Genomic DNA, 18,992 nt, shown 5'->3' with positions numbered 1-18,992 from the left:
TAGATATTATTAAAGGTAAGGCTTCCTGTGGCTGGGTAAAGTAAGGTCACCACCAATAATTCTGCCCACTCATAAGACTTGATAAAGACTCAGTGCAACCACAATTGTATTGAAATAGTAAATGTTTTGTTCTCATTGCTAGTGACCCCTGCCTTCACCCTCCCCTCTCCTAAGAGGGTAGCCGAACTTTGTGTTCTTCATCTGGGGGGAAGCGCAAAAAGGGGAAGATTTCCATTACTGAGCTGAAACAGTAGTCACCAGGCACCCAAAAGACTGCCACCATTCCCTTTTGTTTTTTGGGCCAGTGCCCTGTGTGCAAGAGACCAGCTCAGAGAGATGTTTGGAGCTGGAAACATTATCGTGGTTTGTGAGGCTCACTGGGCACTCAGTTACCAGGCCTACCAGGCCTACTTCCAACACTGACAGAGAGCTGACAGCTGCTTTTGATGACTTCTGTGTTGACTCTAACTGCATAGTGTACATGCTCCAGTTAAATTCTATCCATGACAAGTTCAGAGGAACCTTCAAAGTAAAGGACAGGAAGGAAGCCTGTGGTCCTCATCTTGCATGAGTAGGATCCTACTGACATGCAATGGGTGAGGGAAGTACTATGGAGTCCACTTGTACCATCACTTCCTTAGAGAAGGTGGGGCTCACTTAAAAGATGAAGCCAAAGGCTCATCACCTCAACCCCTTCTGCAGATGCCCTTCCTTGTGATGGAGGTCCACAAATACGTGCACAACTCCCTCCAGATTCAGCAACACCTCTTGCACCATGAACCCTTGCCCTCCCTTCCCTCAGGCAACTTTAGCATCATGAAGATGATCAATACGAGGGTCAACATCATCCTATCACCCAAAAGACTATGGATGACTGTGTCAGGGTGGATTTGAAGCTGCTCAAATACCATCCCAGAAGCCACTAGCATGCCAAGGCCATCCCTGAGCTGAAAGGAGCACTCACTGCACACCCTTTCTTGCCTCTGCGCCCAGTGGGTCTGCCATTGAGCTGATTTGCTTATTTACAGAAATATGCCAAAAACAATGACATTGACAAGGTGGTAAAGAGAATGTCAGAGGGACCCCAATAGGCCATTCTGGCTTCACTAAGGACCAAGTCATCTTCTGAAACTTGGTGACACCCACCAAGTTCAACTTCAGTGCTAAGGCTAGAATTACTCTGGGTGACCTTTCTGTCAGGCTCATGTCCTGTTATGACAACAAATTTGGCTAAAGCAACCATTTTGTGGCTCCACAGTCCTCATGGTCTTTAAGAAGTAAAACCTCTGGACATCAGTACCAACAAAGCATGAAAGGAAGAGGAGGCCCTCAGCTGCCAGGGAACCTTCATCCCAACTCAAGCTCCCACACATCTCCCATCCTTTACTCTGTTTTCATCTCAAGCCTCTTGAAGCAAGGGTGGGGCTCAGGGAGCCCTATCTTGCCATGAACTCTCACATGCCATTAACAACCTCTGTAATACACACACCGAAGAAACACACACACATCAGCAAGCTTCAGAGTGCAAGGAGGAAGCCAAAACACTTGTTGAAAGTAAATATGAACTGCTCTTGGAGTCACAGCAGATTGCCATGTTGTTGTTTTCAGTTGCAATGAAAAAAGAAAGAAATTCCAGTAGGGAATTCAGCAAAATTGTCTTAAAATGACTAAAGCCTAGGAAAGATGATTGCTGTTCAGCCATGCGTTTTCATGTGGATTTCCACAGACCATGAATCTCAAAAGTGAATTTCTGTTACATATAATGATTATCTTTTTTATTTTTTACTTTATTCTATCTGGAAGGATTAAAAAGTAAGCATGTTAAATCATGCAATTAATCCCCTTTCCAATAGAACTGTACCCCTGTGATAGGAATGACCTTGTAGAAGGTCAGTACAGACTTTGAGAAAAATGAGTCTCCAATGCTGCAGGGCAAACCTAAGTTTCTGGCAGGATTCCCACAGGGCAAGGTGACCTCCGCCAAGCTGAGGTGGAGGTGGGTTGTCCTCTGTCTGGATCCTCTGCCATCCTGTGACACCCCTGGCCTTGTCTCAGCAGCCGCACAATAGCCTCCCATCTCCCTTACTCAAGTTGTTGCCTGTGGCACCAGCTCTCATTCTCATTTCTTATCCCAAACCCACTGGTTGAGCAACTTTCCTCCAGATTAAATGTCAGCTTCTGTACATCCCTTTCTCCCAGACTGTGGTTCCCTGGAAGATGTGGCTTAGAGACCCCCTATTGGAGACTGCATCCACACACCCCTGCCCCACTGCCTGCCCACCTGTGTCTCTGTTGTACCACTGAAACAGCACATCACACCCCCCACCACCCTGCACGAAGTTTTTATTGTGGTAAAATATACATAAGCACAAAATTTAACATTTTACCCATTTTAAGTGGACAGTTCAATAACATTCACATTATTATACAACCATCACTGTCACCCATCTCCAGAACTTTTCAACATCTCAAATTGAGACTCTTTCCCCATTAAATAACAACTCCTGGTAACCCCTCCTCCCAGTCCCTGGAACCACCATTCTAACTTTCTTTTTTAAAGATTTTGTTTATTTATTCATGAGAGACACAGAGAGAAGCAGAGACATAAGCAGAGGGAGAAGCAGGCTCTGTGCAGGGGGCCTGATGTAGGACTCGATCCCAGGACCCTAGGATCACAAATTGAGCCAAAGGCAGACACTCAACTGCTGAGCCACCCAGGTGTCCCCCATTCTAACTTTCTGTTTCTACGAATATGACTACTCTAGGAATCTCATATGGGAGGAATCATACAGTATTTGTCTCTTTATGACTTCTTCCACTTACTGTAATGTCTTCAAGGTCCATCCATGCTGTAGTATGCATAATACTTTCCTCCCTTTTATGACTGAACAATATTCCTTTATATGCAGTACTGCATTTTATTGATCCTTTCATCTATCAATAGACACTTGGATTCTGTCCATTTGCTATTGTTAATAATGATGCTATGAATATGGATATACAAATAACTGATCAAGTTTCAGCTTTAAATTCTTTTGAGTATGTACAACAGAAATAGAGCAGCTTTCTCATATGATAATATTTAATTTTTGAGGAATTTCTATATTGTTCCATAGCAGCTGTATTGTTTTAGATTCCCAACAACATTGTACAAGGGTTCCAATTTCAATTTCTCACATCCTTCTCTACACTTATTATTTTCTGGTTTTGGGTTTAACTTTGTTTTAGTAGCCACTCTGATAGGTGAAAAGTTGTATTTATTTGTATTTCCTTAATGACTAGTGCTGTTGAAGACATGCTTATTGGCCATTTATCTTTTTTGGAGAAATGCCTTTCTTTATTCATTTTTAAATTGGGTTGTTTTGTTGTTGATTTGTAGAAATTCATTTTATATTCCAAATATCAACCTCTCATCAGATCTTTGATTTACAAATATTTTCTGTCCTTCAGTGAATTGGTCATCTTTTCATTTTTTTGATAATGTCATTGGATGCACAAAAGTATTTAATTTTGATGAGATCAAATTTACTTGTTTTTTCTTTAGTTGCCCGTCCTTTTTTTTGGTGTTATATCGCCTCTGCATTTTAAAGCCTTGGAGTCTAGTTGCATTTCTATGCCTGTTAAAGGGGTTGGGACAGCCCTGCTCCACCTTTTGTGTCTACAGCACACATACTTAGGCCTTTGGACTTTCTTAACCATCTAGTTTAATTCTAATTTTTAGCATTTCTTAGTCATGTAACTTTATTCTTGTTACATATTTGCCCTCCCAGCAGTGGGATGTCTCTAAGAAGTATGAGCAAATTTTCAAATTTCTCTGTGTCACTTCCTGGGAGGTACACCCAGATCTAATTGTGTTTTTACTGAGATGTCTCTGGTTGGAAAAATTGATACTTTTGTTTATTTTTATTGTGCTTTGTGATGCTTTTAATTGGAATCAAGATAGAAAAAATGTTAATTGAAGTGCTATGAGGCTTGTATTCCTTACAATAAAATGGGGCAGTCCAGCTAGTCAGCTACTGAAAAATGTCACCCTGGAGCTCCAGATGACGTACCAAGTCCAGGTAGCTCTGCTGCAGCAAAAGTGATGATATTCTTCAAAGGATGTTCTTCTTGAAAGTTCCTATAAAGGGTATTTTTTTAAATAAGCTTTGTGCACTATGTGAGACAGAAGTGTCCAAAAAAGGAGGGTGGAAGGTGAAACATATGGTATGATCAGATGACACAATATGATATAGTCTAAGAAGAAAGTATACAGGAATGGTAATGTGGCCAAATTGTGATAATATAATGTTTTGTGAAAATTCTAAACTATAGAGTATGAATCCATTATCATTAAAGGAGCAATACAAACACAAAAAGAATTGTAAAGATGCTAAATGTTGTTGGGTCATTGGAATCTTTATCTTTTGTAATTTTCCATATTTCTAAAGAAAATTAAAAAGGATATGCATTGATTTTTGTATCAGAAATGTGGCTAATAAATGTTTAAGTACACATCCCACTCCTGCCCTTCCTCCTTTCCGATCCTTGCCCTACACTATAGGCTGGGACATTCATGTTGGACCTATGGGGTCTTGGTGGCCACTGTGAATGGAGGAACCTAAAGACCCTTCACTCAGGCAGGTACTTTCATGTTGCCAGAGACAAATGAAATGCAGAGATCTTGCTTGATTTCATCAATAAGTTTTTTTTTAATGTTTATGTTATTGCCATAAAATGTGTGTGTGTATATGTGCAAGTGAGCATGCATGTAAGCACAGCAAGGAAATCTAGGTTGTGAGGATAGCATATTAAATGTATTTCTTTCTTCTAGGGCCATAGTTGTTTTATTATAGGTCTAGTTGAAAACACCTAATTTGTATTTTTGCCAGCTGTGAAGGAATATGGTATACAGGGTCTCTAATTACTGGAGATTGAATAAAGGCTTAGAGGTGTGGGGTTTTAAGAACAGAGATATGTTCTCTTGGCCCCATATCCTCCTCATCCCTCTCCAAGGTCATACCATAGGGACTCATGTCCACACTACCCATGGTGTGCAGAATCCCATTGACTCTATGCTTGTGCATAGACCCAGCACATTCAGAGGGTGCCACACTGCCTCACTTCCTTCCACCCTGTTCTCTTCCCATCAGTGAAGGTGGGACCCCCTTATTCCCTCGCAAATACAAACAATTCTGGCCTATAATTGCTTTACCCAGAGACTGGTTTTTAATCTTATGTTCACCACATCAGTGGACTTTCATTTCCCTACTATGTATGTTTGTGAATTTATATTTATATGATAGGAGATCACCACAACTTACTCTCTTTCACCTCTCCTCCATATTACAATTAGCACATTAAATGGACTTCAATTTTGAAATTATTTGAAATGATTTATACATGTAAGTTATATTACTTGTGTTTCATTTTGGAAGAGCAGATGGGTGTTATTTCTTATAAAAGTGGCCTGAGCATGAGGGCTCCAGCTCGTTTTCCCTGCTTGGGCATAAGTTCCTTTTTGTGGGCAAGACATATGAAGCCTTGCTTTGGCCTCAACTTCAACCCATGTTTTCTGGATTAGCTTTTACCAACAAAAAATGAAATATTGCTATCCACCTGAGCCCTGCGAGGTGTCTGTCAGATGGTCCAGAATCCAAAAGACTGGGTCTCCTCACCAACATTGGTCTTCCAACCAGCAATATGAAACAGGGTTAGGCAAGCTGGAAGGCCATCAAGAAAACCTTAATTGCCAAAAGGAGAGATGTGACATAGGCTCTGTTCACTCTTTCACTTGCTCACAGCACTGTGCTCTGTGAGTAAATGAGCCCCCACTGTGCACTGTGTGCATGTCAGAGTGCCTGGCTGCTACCGAGCTTTTGCTTCTTTCCTTGCACTGCTCTTCTGCCCTTCACCATTCCCCTGCAAGCACTTCCTTAGGTGTTGGAAATCATTGGAATCCTTAGAATCACACCACAGATGAGAAAATGGAGTCGTTTTGATCCCTGGGTGGCTCAGTAGTTTAGCGCCTGCCTTTGGCCCAGGGTGTGATCCTGGAGTTCCGGGATCGAGTCCCACACCGGGCTCCCTGCATGGAGCCTGCTTCTATCTCTGCCTCTCTCTCTGTGTCTCTCATGAATAAATAAATAAAATCTTTAAAAGAAAGAGAGAAAGAGAGAGAGAGAGAAAGAAAGAAAGAAAGAAAGAAAGAAAGAAAGAAAGAGAAAGAAAGAAAGAAAGAAAGAAAGAAAGAAAGAAAGAAAGAAAGAAAGAAAGAAAGAAAGAAAGAAAGAAAGAAAGAAAATGGAGTTGCAAAGCTGTTAAGCGACTTGTCTAGAGTCACACGGCTTTGGATCTGAACACAAGTCTTCTACTGCCTCTGGTATAAGGTTTTGTCTTCTTGCCCCATTTACAGAATTCTGGCTTTCTCACTGGATTTTTGAAACAATAAAATCTTTGAGTTGAAAAGGCCTGAGAGCTCTCAGCCCCTCAGCACAGGGACTGCCTCTGTGGCTTGTTCAGAATCAGATATGCTGGCACAACCAGCCCTTCCCTCGGGAGCTACCAACACTACTGTGGCTGGCTTCTTCCCTGCAGTCACTGGCACTTCTAACCCTGCTGGAGGCAGAGAAGGTCCAGTTCCTGAGCCCAGCACACATGTGGACACTGCTGTCCTGCTCTCTTTACCGTGTCTCTGGTGGGCTAAACACCCAGGCCTTGTCCTCCCATCCTCCCACCCTAGAGCACACATTTATGCATCCTTCCCACACATGACTACTCTGTAGCAGAGTCTGATTTACCAGTGCCCCTCTATACGTGGGGCAGCCGGGATTATCCTCTTAAATTTGTTCTTTTCAATATAGGGCCAACTTCTGGCTTTTCAAGGCCATTTTGAATCCTTCAAGTTAGTAGAGAAAATCAGCAATGCATTTCTATCCCTCCATGCCCAGAATTTGTATTTGTGTCTAAATATGGTAAGTTAGCCTTATGCCAGTTGTTTGTAAAGATGGTAGACTGGACAGACCAAGGACTGAGCCTGCGGCATGAAGCCAAAGACCTCCTCCCTGCCACTGTGGCTATTGCCCATGGCCATCCACACTCCCATAAACACTCATTCACACCCCCACTGCTTCACTCTGGGCACTGTCTGCCCATACACACCGTGTGCCCCTCTTGGAGACATTCACTCTTTAATTCTTGCTGTCACCTCTGCTTTGTCTGCTGCTCCAGATCCTCTGTCAGCCTCACTCCAGATTTGTCTCGAAAAGAGTCCAACACATAACCCACTTTCCAAGGGCAGATTTAGGTGGAAATAATTGCTTTTATATAGGACATGGCTCTGGTTGCCCTCGGGAGATGCCCTTGTTTTAGATAGAGGCCACTGTCTGTCACTCCACTGCACTAATGTTCCGGCTCTGCCCCTGCCCTGACCCTACTGTCATCCAGGCCACAGAGACCTCTGTGAGACCAAATCAGAGCTTCTCTTGTTCAGGGAGCATCTCACACACTGCACTCTGGAGTGTCACTGAGAGGTGTATTGGTTCCCCATGGAGTCGGGCAAAACAAGGGACTGGCAGGCTGCATCCTGCTTAGTCCAGGGGTCTCCGTTCTGCTTAGGTTATTCATTTCCTGCACACAGAAATCCTCTGTCCTCTTGGTCGTAAGGATGACCTACCCTTGCCTCCTCCACAACCCTGGGATCACTCACCCTCCATCTCTTTTGTGGATCTCTTCTTCACCGTCCTTCCATTGATGTGCCTGTATGTTCTTGCTCTTGGACCTGGGCCTGCCCCTATCCCACATCTCTGTTCTTAACCGAGGTGATATCATCAAGTGATACGGATGTCGATGCATTGAGAAGATTCTCATACCTCCCAAATTTCAGTCACTGGTTCAGAATGCCACCTGCGTTCTCTGATGAACATTTGCCTCCCTAACACCCCACCTAAATGTGGAAAGGACTTGGAAGTCAGCCCCGATGTCTTCTACCTGCCCTCAGTGCTGACAGTCATAGTGATGGGCAGCATCAGCATCAGGTTGTTGTATCTACAAACCAAAGAATCACTCCTGATCACTGTCCTTCCCTCAGGCCCTGCTCTCACCATCAAGGACACCTCATGGCTCTGCCTGCATGTAACATGTCGGACAGGTCCAGTATCCCTACCACTTCCACTGCCCCATCTTGGTCAGTGTTCCCATCATCCCCCTCTGGACCTTTATAGTAGCCTCATGGCTATTTTTCCAACATCCTCCCCGATCCCTCCCATCCACCCTCTGAGCAGCAACCTGTGTGATTGTGTTAGAAAAGTCAGATCAGGGCATGGCCCTGTTGAGAGCTCTCCTTGACCCCACATCTCTGCAAAGACCTCCACTGGACTTGCAATAACATGCAAGATTCTTTCTATGGCCTATGAGTCTGTCATGGGCCATTCTCTTCCTGGTCCGATGCAGTACAGCTGTACTTTTGTTCACCTGTTCTTTAAACAATCCAGGCTCACACCTGATTTAGCGTTTGTGCTCCTGCCCTTCCTTCTGCCTGAATGTTCTCCTCAAATGTTCATATGGCTGCTGCTTCTAATGAGAGGCCTCAGCTCCCAGGGTGTCACCTCATAGAAGTTTCTCACTGTTTACCCTGGTCACCCCTTATCCATCATCACCCTTTAACATTTATGTAGGCACCTATCTTTTTTATTTAAGGTTTTATTTATTTATGAGAGAGAGAGAGAGAGAGAGAGAGAGAGAGAGAGCATGTGCACGAGCCAGGGGGTAGAGAGGCAGAGGGAGAGGAAGAAACAGGCTCCCCCTGAGCAGGGTGCTTGATGTGGTGGTTGATCTCAGGACCCTGGGGTCATGATCTGAGCCAAAGGCAGACACTTAACTGACTGAGTTACCCAGGCCCCCTAATGCTTAATCATGGGATTGTGTTCTTTCTTCCCTCAATGGAATATAATAAGTTCCTTACATGCAGGGACCAAGTTGGTTTTGTGTATACTTTATTTCCCGTGGCCAGAAAGTGACCAGGCATGTATAAGGCAGCCAATATTTTCTGTTACATGAATGGTTAAATAATTGAGGGATAAATGTTAACCTTCTGTATCTCTGTTTTTCAACCCTGGAGGCAGAAAAGAATCAAATAGGAGCTTTAAAAAAATATGAACACCAGGGCTCCATATTCAAAATTGCTGATTTGTTTCAGGAAAGGGCCGGGGCATTAGAATCTGTTAAAACTATAAATGTGAATCAATTGTGCATCCAAGTCTGAGAATCACCTTGAATGGAGGTTTCAGCCCTGTGTCCCAATACTGTCCATTCCCAACTTCTCAAAGGGATTCCAAGAGAGGATCTACCACAGTAAGGACACCTGCATGGTGTCGGCAGTGCTCAGAAGGGTAAAGTGGAGGACAATCTGTATTGGTTTTCAGAGCCCAGTGATTCTTTGGCAAGTCTTGAAAAGTGAAAAGTGAGGAATTGACTGGATTTGGGTAGAGGTGGCAAAACAATACCCTTGGATTGTGGGTTTAGCAAATGGAGGTTGTTGAAAGGCAGATGAGCAGAATCTTTATGAGGCCTTACCTTACAGGAGGAGGGGTTTCCTGGAGTACACATCCTTGCTGTCACCACGTCTGCACATTTGCTGGAGTGTCCCCAGCACTCTAACACAGGGACTGGAAATCATGTTGGTTTCAGTTTTCAGCATTAATCACAAGGAAGGCAAGTTTGCATGGGTGGAAAAGAAGTCTATTCAGAAAAGAGTAAATGGAAAGAAAGTTTTGGAGATTCAGCAGATGCGGTCTCACAACTCCACAGTCCTCAGGGGAGCAAACGTGAAAGCCTTCCTGCTTCTCTGGGTTAGCTACTAATTTTTATTTTAATGTTAGAACATTACATGATTAATGATATAACTCCACCTTTCAAGCATAGTTTAATGAATCAATATAATGTTTTTTTGCAATGAAACATATTAAGAATGTGAATGTATTAGTGAAGCCAATGATTGGTTCTAAATTATGCAACATAATGATGCTGCATCCAATTAGAAATTGAAATCAGGAAATTGATTAGAGAAAATCATAAAAATATATGATTTTGGGCAGCCTGGGTGGCTCAGCGGTTTAGTGCCGCCTTCAGCCCAAGGCCTGATCCTGGAGACCGGGGATTGAGTCCCATGTCAGGCTCCCTGCATACAGCCTGCTTCTCCCTCTGCCTGTGTCTCTGCCTCTCTCTCTCTCTCTCTCCCCCTCCCTCATGAATAAATAAATAAATATTAAATATATATATATATATATATGATTTTGTTAAAATATGCAGAAGGTGGTGGGGCTAGGAGAATACGCAGTTACTTGCCTCATGTTCTGCCAAGGGAGCACACATGCAGAGGTGAACCTGAGGAAAGAAGCACCACCAGCCACCTGTACTATATCTGGAAAGACCAGCATGTGATGCTGTAGCTCAGAGGCTGATTGGGAAATTCCTGGTGAATGCTTAGTCCAAATTGAGCTACAACAACAGCTAACTAGCCACCTCGTTGGATGGGGCTCCAAATCAAATCATCTTGATTTAGATTACTTTCTGTATTCATGATGCAATGAAATGGAATCTTCGTTCTGGGAAGAATGGAAGAACATTTATATCATGAAAATATTTAAATTGATCACAAAGCTACCTGAAAATAAAATAAAATAAAATAAAATAAAATAAAATAAAATAAAATAAAATAAAATAAAATAAATAAAACACCATCTCTGCAAGTATGCATATTTTTAAAGTTTTCAGGCCACATGTATAATTAAAAAGTTCTGTGGGGAGATAAGCAGTATGGCTCTAGGAGCCCCTTCTAGCCACCTGGAAACCAGCTGGTGGGCCAAGTGTTAGGGGTGGTGGGGAAGGAGTGGTGAGGCAGAGACTGTGCACAGCCCCAGCCCTTAGGTCAGACACAATTTCCTTTCTTTGACCTCAGTCTCCCACTTTGCAATTCCTTCACAGCACTTTCTCTCTTTGCTTTGGATGTTTTGAGTTTTGTCTCCTCTTCCCACTCCCAGATTATAAACCCTTACAGGCAGAGGCTCTGTTGTAATCATCTTTATGTCCCCTGTAACACCTAAGACATCTCGCACTCATTAAATGAGTGAACTGAGTCTCTTGCCTATCTACTGATCTGAAAGCATGAAACCTTCTGTGGATTGAGAATCTATTTTTTCAAGGCAGGGTTTTATGACAGCTCAGGAGTTCCTGCTGATCAATAGCCAAGGACTCAGCCTTCCCTTTAAAAGTGTGGCCTGATGAGGGCAAAGGAATGAGACAGAAAAGTATAGTAGAAAATTAGCTGTTGTCCTATACCAATTGAAATTCGATAGATTCCCCAGGGATTTATTTTCTAAATGGCTTCTAATTTCCCTAAGTGTTTTGTCCTTTTTTCTCTTATATGTGGGCATCCAATGAGTAGGCACTAGTGCCATAAATTTCTGACATTCCTTCCCTGGCAAAATCCTCTAATTATAAAGCAGTGCTCGCTGCGTGAGCCAAAGGCAGGGGTAAATTGCTCGCCCCCCCTCCCCACCCCCCGCGGCACTTTTTGTAAAATTGTTGGTCCTGGAGACAAATGTCTTCTTGTCACTTTCAGAGCTGAAGCCATCCTTCTGCTGACTGTTTGCAAAGGTGGATGCCAGATGCTTGTGCTCGCCCCACAGTCTGTGAGTTGGGGTGTCTGCCTCCTTTACCCTGGAAACTGTGCATCTCCCTGCTCTCTGTGTGCCTTTGAAGAATGCCAAGAACAGCATCCTCTTAATGTATGAGTCTCTCCACCTGTTCCAACCCCAATGAACAGGAGAGGGCCTCTGAGATCCATGATAGGGAGATAGTTCCTCTAGAAATATTCCCAGATGCCCAGAGCTGTGACTTCAATGGGAAAAGTGTAAAGGATAGAGTGTTTAATGCATTTTCACACAAGCATGAGGCTCCATGCCACACACACATTACATGGGTGATGCCACATAATCCTCCTATATGATGAAAACTCTATTATTTTCCCCATTGTACAGTGTAGACCAGAGCCCTGAAGAGATTAAGCAGCTTGCCCAAGGTCTCTCTCTTGCTCTCACAGATGCACAAATATAGGTACACATGTGTACAGGCATGCATATACAGCATTAGTAAGTGGCAGGGCAGCCTTTTGTCCTGGAGATCTACCTCCAGAGCAGGATGTTATGATGCCTCCTAAAAGCAGCCTCCCTTTATCGACCTTAGGTGTGGAGTCTCAGCAAGTTAGAACTGGCAGACTCAAGTTCATGTGAGATATCTGAGCACAGCGGCACTGAATAGCATGCTGGCATTAAATGGATGAGGTGATCCAGACAGCTTTCTTGAACCTCCAGCCAGTCTTGAAACCCAAGTGTCTTATCTGGGTTCTCCCAGAATCAGACTCCAAGGTGAGGATCCATGGACCAGTAACCGATTATAGAAGAATTGCTCCTGGGGGTTGGAGGAGGCAGGAAGGGAGCAGGACGGGAGGATGGGAAGGGAGGAAAGCAAGCCTGTGCAGCACATCAGGGAAATCTCAGAGGGGAACTTCAGCCTGACCCCACAGAGGGCTATGGAGGGTAAGCAACACCTCAGAGTCTGTCCTGCCTGGAAGCAAGGGAGCTGGACTTTCACACCAATACCAGTCTGTCCGTGTTTACATGACACCAGAGAGGACCTCAGCCCACAGGCATCCCTGCTCTCTGAGCTTGAAGGGCAACCAGCTCCAGGGACCCAAGTCCTCTGAAGACAATGAATGTGCTGGAGTTAGGAGAAAAGCATACAGAAACTGCAGGGTGGGTGCACAGATCAGATAAAGGAGTCAGGCGGGGTCCAAGTGGAGACTGCCAGGATGCCCAGCACTGGGTCCCTGATGAATAATAGTACAGTGCTTTCACATAAAGCCAGAAGCAGGTCCCGATACCACACAGCCCCATGGCTTCACGAGGGAGTGGGGGGGACTGGAAGGGCGCCCAAACGCATGCAGAGAAACTGATTAAGAACATTTGAAATAGATTTTGAAAAAAAGATTGACAGAACTTGAATATTTAATAGCCTCAAGAGCAGACTAATAGTGATCCAGTGACATTGAGGTAAACAGGCTTACCACAAGGAGAGTAACAGCCACCAGGATGCACAACAGGACGCATAAGAAAATGTGTGATGTGAGAACCATCAGCCTCAGAAGGCACTACAGACAGGGGCATTCATCACACCTGGGATCTGTTGGGCAGTGTTGCATGGGCTCCCTCCTGAGTTGATTGGACGTACAAAGCATGACGGCAAATAACATTTCTGAGCTTCTCCAAAGGATGCATGTTTGGGAGCAGAGGTACATGAAGACAAGGATGTGACAAAGCCCGGAAAAGTAGACATTCTACCTCCCCTCTGCCCCAGGTGAGGGGAACGGAAGTAGTTTCATCTTTGCAAGCATGGGCCTGGCATCAGGATGCTCCAGGTCACCACCCTTGCCAGCTAAATGACTTCAGGACATTCCTCAACCTCTGTGGACCTCGACTCCCTTTCTCATGTAAACAATGGCAGCAGCTCTGGTCCCTGCCTCTTCCGGCTGCTGCCAGGTACCATCGGTGGGTACAGACATGTTCAGAGCTGGGAACAAATGACACAATAACTAGGAGAGCTCTTTAAACGTGAATGCATGCCCATGCTTGGTGAAAAGGTGGCGTTTGCTGCTTAAAACATTCATCTGTTGCAGCAGAATTTATTTTAATTCAACACAGTATCATCAAGAGACACCCAAGCATCCTGAATATCCACTTCATACTCTATTTCTTCCAGCTATTGACATAGAGCACCTTCCATCACATCAGTGCCATTTGGAAATGCAAGCTCATTCATTCTCCCAGAGTCCTTGGGTATAAGCTAAAATTGGTCAATTAGCACCTTCATTTTGCAGATACGGAAACTGAGAAATGGATCAAGTGTCCACTTTCTGAATGTGGAGCAAAAGCAGACTTTGCTGCTGGTTTCCTTCCTTGAATCTCCAGTTTCTACTCTGTGAGCCAAGCCTGCAAGGCACTTCATCCCTCAGCCTGTTTTCATAGGTATTTTTTCTTTTTTCATGTTTTCATAAAAATGAGTAGATCTTTCTTTGAAAGGAGTGACAAATGAGCACAGGGGAGAGGCATAGAAATCTCAGAACTCAGGCTGGGGTTCTGGCGTACAGAATCTGACACTGTCAATTGGAGAAAGACAATCATCACATGGTTTCACTCATATGTGGAATATAAGAAATATGAAAGGGACCATAAGGGAAAGGAGGGAAACTGAGTGGGGAAAAATTAGAGAGGAAAATAAACCATGAAAGACTCCTAACTCTGGGAAAAAGAACAAAGGGTCGTGGAAGGGGAGTGGGGGGGAGATGGGGTGAGTGCGTGACGGGAACTAAGGAGGGCACTTGATGGGATGAGCACTGGGTGTTATATGTTGGCAAATTGAATTTAAATAAAATACTTAAAAAAAAAAAAAAGAATCTGATGTATACCCCAGGCACTGTCCCATGAGCAGGAAACAAATGGCCTAGAGCAGGTCAGGCACATTATCACCCACCCAGTCAGCTAGCTCACTGGGCGCAAGCCTAGGTGTCAGCTGAAGGGACTTCTCAGTCTTAAGCACAGCCCTCCAAGGTAAGGAAGTAGAGGTGCAGGCTGAGATGGGAGAAAACCTACAGTTTGGCAAATGCAAATACCATCCCTGCCACTTTCCAAATGCAACATTTGGCATCCCCAGCTCTGGGTCCCTGGGTCATGGCTGGGGCAAGGTCTGAGTGCTGCCTCCTCCCCTGCTCACACGGACTGGGGAGAATGGGGTTCCTGTTACCAAGTGAGAGAGGCTGGTCAGGACAGCCAGGGTCCAGCATCAGGACTTCAGCTGGAGAAGCTGGGGTCTGAGACAGGAAAAATGGTTATGAGTCCAAAGACTTCCCAGGGAGGGGAATGGAAATAAATAGCTAGGCCAGTAGCTGGGGAAGTAAAAGCCAAGGGGAGTCGGGCAAAAACAAGCTGTGGAGTATGTTTCTGAGCAAAGCCCCTATCACAGCAGAGCAGCCTCCAGGACCTCTTCTGCCAACAGGGCTAATGGCACCTGTGAAAGGGGCCGTCCCAGAGAAGTGGAGAGAACAGGTGTGAGGAGCCTCTGCTAAGTGCCTTGGAGAAGGCAGAGACTCCCTGTTACTTCCCAGCTACTCCCATAAACTGCAGATGTTCTCAAGTGCTTGATGTGGGCTCTTCTACTTTTCTTACATCTGTGGACTCCCCTCACTCTTCGCAACAACGCTGAATGTGGGGAGGGGAGGAGGTGGCTTGTTCAAGGCCACTCTGCAGCAGGCATCCCTACTCTGGGCACCAGGCAGCTCACCCCTCCATGACCCTTCCTGCCCCCTGCAAGGAGGATGTGGCCAAGCTGCAAGGAGATCCCACATCAGAGCCTGGTGCTTAAACTACAGTGGAGGTTATCATGGGCATTTGAGTGTGAAGACACTGGCCGACTCTCCTGCTACTATTTTAGTTTTGGCTATAGTAGCTCTTCTTGTGACAGTGAGAGCTCAAGGATCTGAAGACTGTGTCAAGGAAAGACACAGACATCCTTTGCTTCTCAGGCAAACAAGCACTGTCTGTTTTGCTTCTTTCAAACTCCCATCCACTCAACTGGGAGATTTAGCCTATTGTGCCACCCGGGGCAGTGGGAGGGGGCGTGCATGGAATCCACTTGACATATCCTGACTTTTCCTTTCCCTTTCCCCTTGAACTCGTCAGAAGGGCAGTGGGTGGCAGTGAGGTGATACCGAGAGGCTGGAGCAAGAGAGCAACAGAGGAGAAAAAATCGGACTAGATTCCAGAGGAAGACAAAGATTAGAACACCCTGTCTAAGCACACCCTGTCTAAGCTGCTAGTTTTGGAAGGAGTGGAGAGGCCTGCCAGCATCAGAAGTGTCACAGCTGCTTCCTCTCTGCATAATGCCATCCTGGCCTCTAGCCACGCCATGTTATACTGTAGTTTCTGTGCCACGAGGCCATCACGTGGGCCACGAGGGGCCAACCTGCAGCCTCCACCCTACATGTCCCCTCCATTAGCACATTGTCTGAGAAGAGACCAAAGGAGAGGGCAGCCAGGGGATGCAGGCTTACAGGTGCCACTCCCATGCAACCCTGGCATCCCTGTTGCTCCTCCAGAATTTGCCTTTGTCTTGATAATTAGGGAACAGTTGATTAGCAGGTAAAAGACATATTTCTATTGAAAAGTATGTTTTCAGTGCCTTTGGTGAAGCAATAAAATGTATTTTTCTAGCTGTTGACATCTTTGGTGCCTACACAAGACTTTTTCACAAGATAAAATACATTTTTGTGGACACAGCTAGTCTGCTAGTGTGAGTTAGAGGGGGCAGGCCTGACTCCAGCAGACCCTGCTGAAGATTCCAGTGCACAACTTGTTTTGCCTGGTTAGTGGGAGACCCAGTTACCCCTGCTGAAAGCCCACAGCAATGAAAATCTCGACAAAAAAAATTTTTAGAAGTGTTGTTACAGGTAATGCAAGTGTTGAGTTATCAAATATATTTGTGCAGAAAAAAAAAGCCACATAATACATATAAATTCTAGGAAATAAGTAAATTTGTTTGTTTGCAGCCAGAAGGTCTCATAGTTTTCAAATAGTATGCACTCAGTTCTCTAATGCTTATCAGCTTTTCCCATAAACAGCATTCAGGGTGGCTGCTGCTGGGAATGTGCAGATGCACTACACAGAAAGTGCAGAATAACTCCCCCCACCCATGTTCACCTCCACACAGGTCCATGCACACATGTGTGCACACTCAAATGCAATCCTTACCTGCTAAGAGCTTCCTGTCCAGTAAGTGTAATAAGTAAGGCAAATAAAGAACAGTGCTCCAGGCAGGAAGTGGTCCAGCCAACAGAGACAGAAAGAGGAGATTCCCTTCTTCTTCTTCTTTTTTTTTTTTTTAGAAGTTATTTATGTTTAATGCTTAAAAGTCTGAATGCACAGTCTACCATTATAGAAGTACTGGTGGTCAATACGAAGCATTAGAACTATGTACAATGCACAGTTTAGTATCAAAATCTTTCTACACTGTAGAGTTTTACAAAACTGTTAATGACATCAAACACTAAGCACTTAAGACACCATTTTTTTCTGCTACCACATTAAGAACGTCAATGGACAGTCCATTTCAACTTGCAGCATCCATCCGTTTCTAGTATGAAATTAAGTAATTTTCTACTTATACAATAAAGTTTATCTACATAGTTCTCTTGATTTTGATCCATAGCAGCAAAGGCACTGTACATCAGCAGATCCACAGACTTAAAAGATTTTTAAAGCATTCAAACAAATAATAATAATAAAAAAAAGGAGTCACATATCATAGTTGAACAGCAACAACAACATAAAAGATAACACAATGTTTCTGGCACAATGGCACAGCCTGTGTCCATTTTGGGGACATCCAACTAAGACAGGGAAAGAACCGGAGGTAAAGAAAGCAAGTCCTCATCTCAGGTGAGAGTCCATTCTTTCTGGTTTCAGAGGGAGGTCCTTGCAAATCTCCTCTGCTGTCCTTGTTTTGTAAAAGACTTGACTTGCACAGCAGGAGGAATCCTCCCCTGAATCTGTGCAGTTCCCAAAGAACATGCCAAAAAATAGCCTGTAATTTCTCGTAATGACAAAACTGCCCAAAGGTATACATCTCCCTTTGCAAAGAAACATGGCAAAAATATCCAGAAGGGATTAAGTTCTCTCTTTAGGCCAAATTTAATTTGTTCATCTGTCTATAATACAATAAAAAAAGGAATTAAAAACTTATTACAAAGACACTTGTCGACAAGTCAAAAAAGAAAAAAGAAAAAAGTCCAATTACTTTTATCAAATAGAATCTAAAGCTATAGATATATTGGTTAAAGTTCTCCAAATAGACTCAAATGAATATGATGTGGCCTGTCATGTTCTAATTGTTCAAATCTTCAAACATTTAAAATAAGTAGAAAACAAAAAAATCTAACAACACAGCAACATATTGTTTCCATATGTAATTATACATTTCACATCTCTATACAGTCCTTAGTCTACATTTAGTGACATTTTTCATCAATTATTTTAAACTTTCCTCTCCCCTCCTTTGCCAACAAAGGGGGGGGAGGGGTATCAGATACAACGCATCTTCATTGTCAGTGCAGGAGCAGACAGCTTTATTCAAAGTTAAAAAGCCTTCTTTAGGGATCCCTGGGTGGCGCAGCGGTTTAGCGCCTGCCTTTGGCCCAGGGCACGATCCTGGAGACCCGGGATCGAATCCCACGTCAGGCTCCCGGTGCATGGAGCCTGCTTCTCCCTCTGCCTGTCTCTCTCTCTCTCTTCTTCTCTCTCTCTCTCTCTCTGTGACTATCATAAATAAAAAAAATAAAAAAAAGCCTTCTTTAAACAAAATAAATATATTACAGATATAATACTTAATTAAAGAATTCGTCACTGTTAAGTATGGTTATTCCATGTTCTTCCAAGTAGAGAGCTGAAGATTTGGTATCACAGGTTCTTACCGAGTATTCACAATTCAACAGCAAGGACACCTCACACACAGATCTTCTCTCTGGGCTTCTGCCCAACCGGAGAGTGGCTGGCAGTGGGAAGGGAGGACAGTAACGTGGAAGTGCTACATGTCACCAAGCCAGATAAATATCAGCTGCATCTCCATGAGAGCTGTGTACTGTCGCTCAAGTTTGCCCATTGTGGCAAATGGTTCGTAAGCACTGGGAAAGACAACCTTCTGAATGCCTAGAGAACACCTTATGGGGCCAGTATATTCCAGTCCAAAGAATCCTCCTCATCGGTGCTTAGTTGTGACATCTCTGTGGATGACAAATACATTGTCACTGGCTCTGGAGATAAGAAGGCTACAGTTTATGAAGTTATTTATTAAGGACAAATCTTCATGTGAACTGGACCCGTTCTCCTTGTAGCACTTTGTTCTCTCAT

Source organism: Canis aureus, chromosome 22 (genome assembly GCF_053574225.1).
Source record: "Canis aureus isolate CA01 chromosome 22, VMU_Caureus_v.1.0, whole genome shotgun sequence".
Taxonomy (NCBI): domain Eukaryota; kingdom Metazoa; phylum Chordata; class Mammalia; order Carnivora; family Canidae; genus Canis; species Canis aureus.
This window is presented reverse-complemented; position numbering follows the sequence as displayed.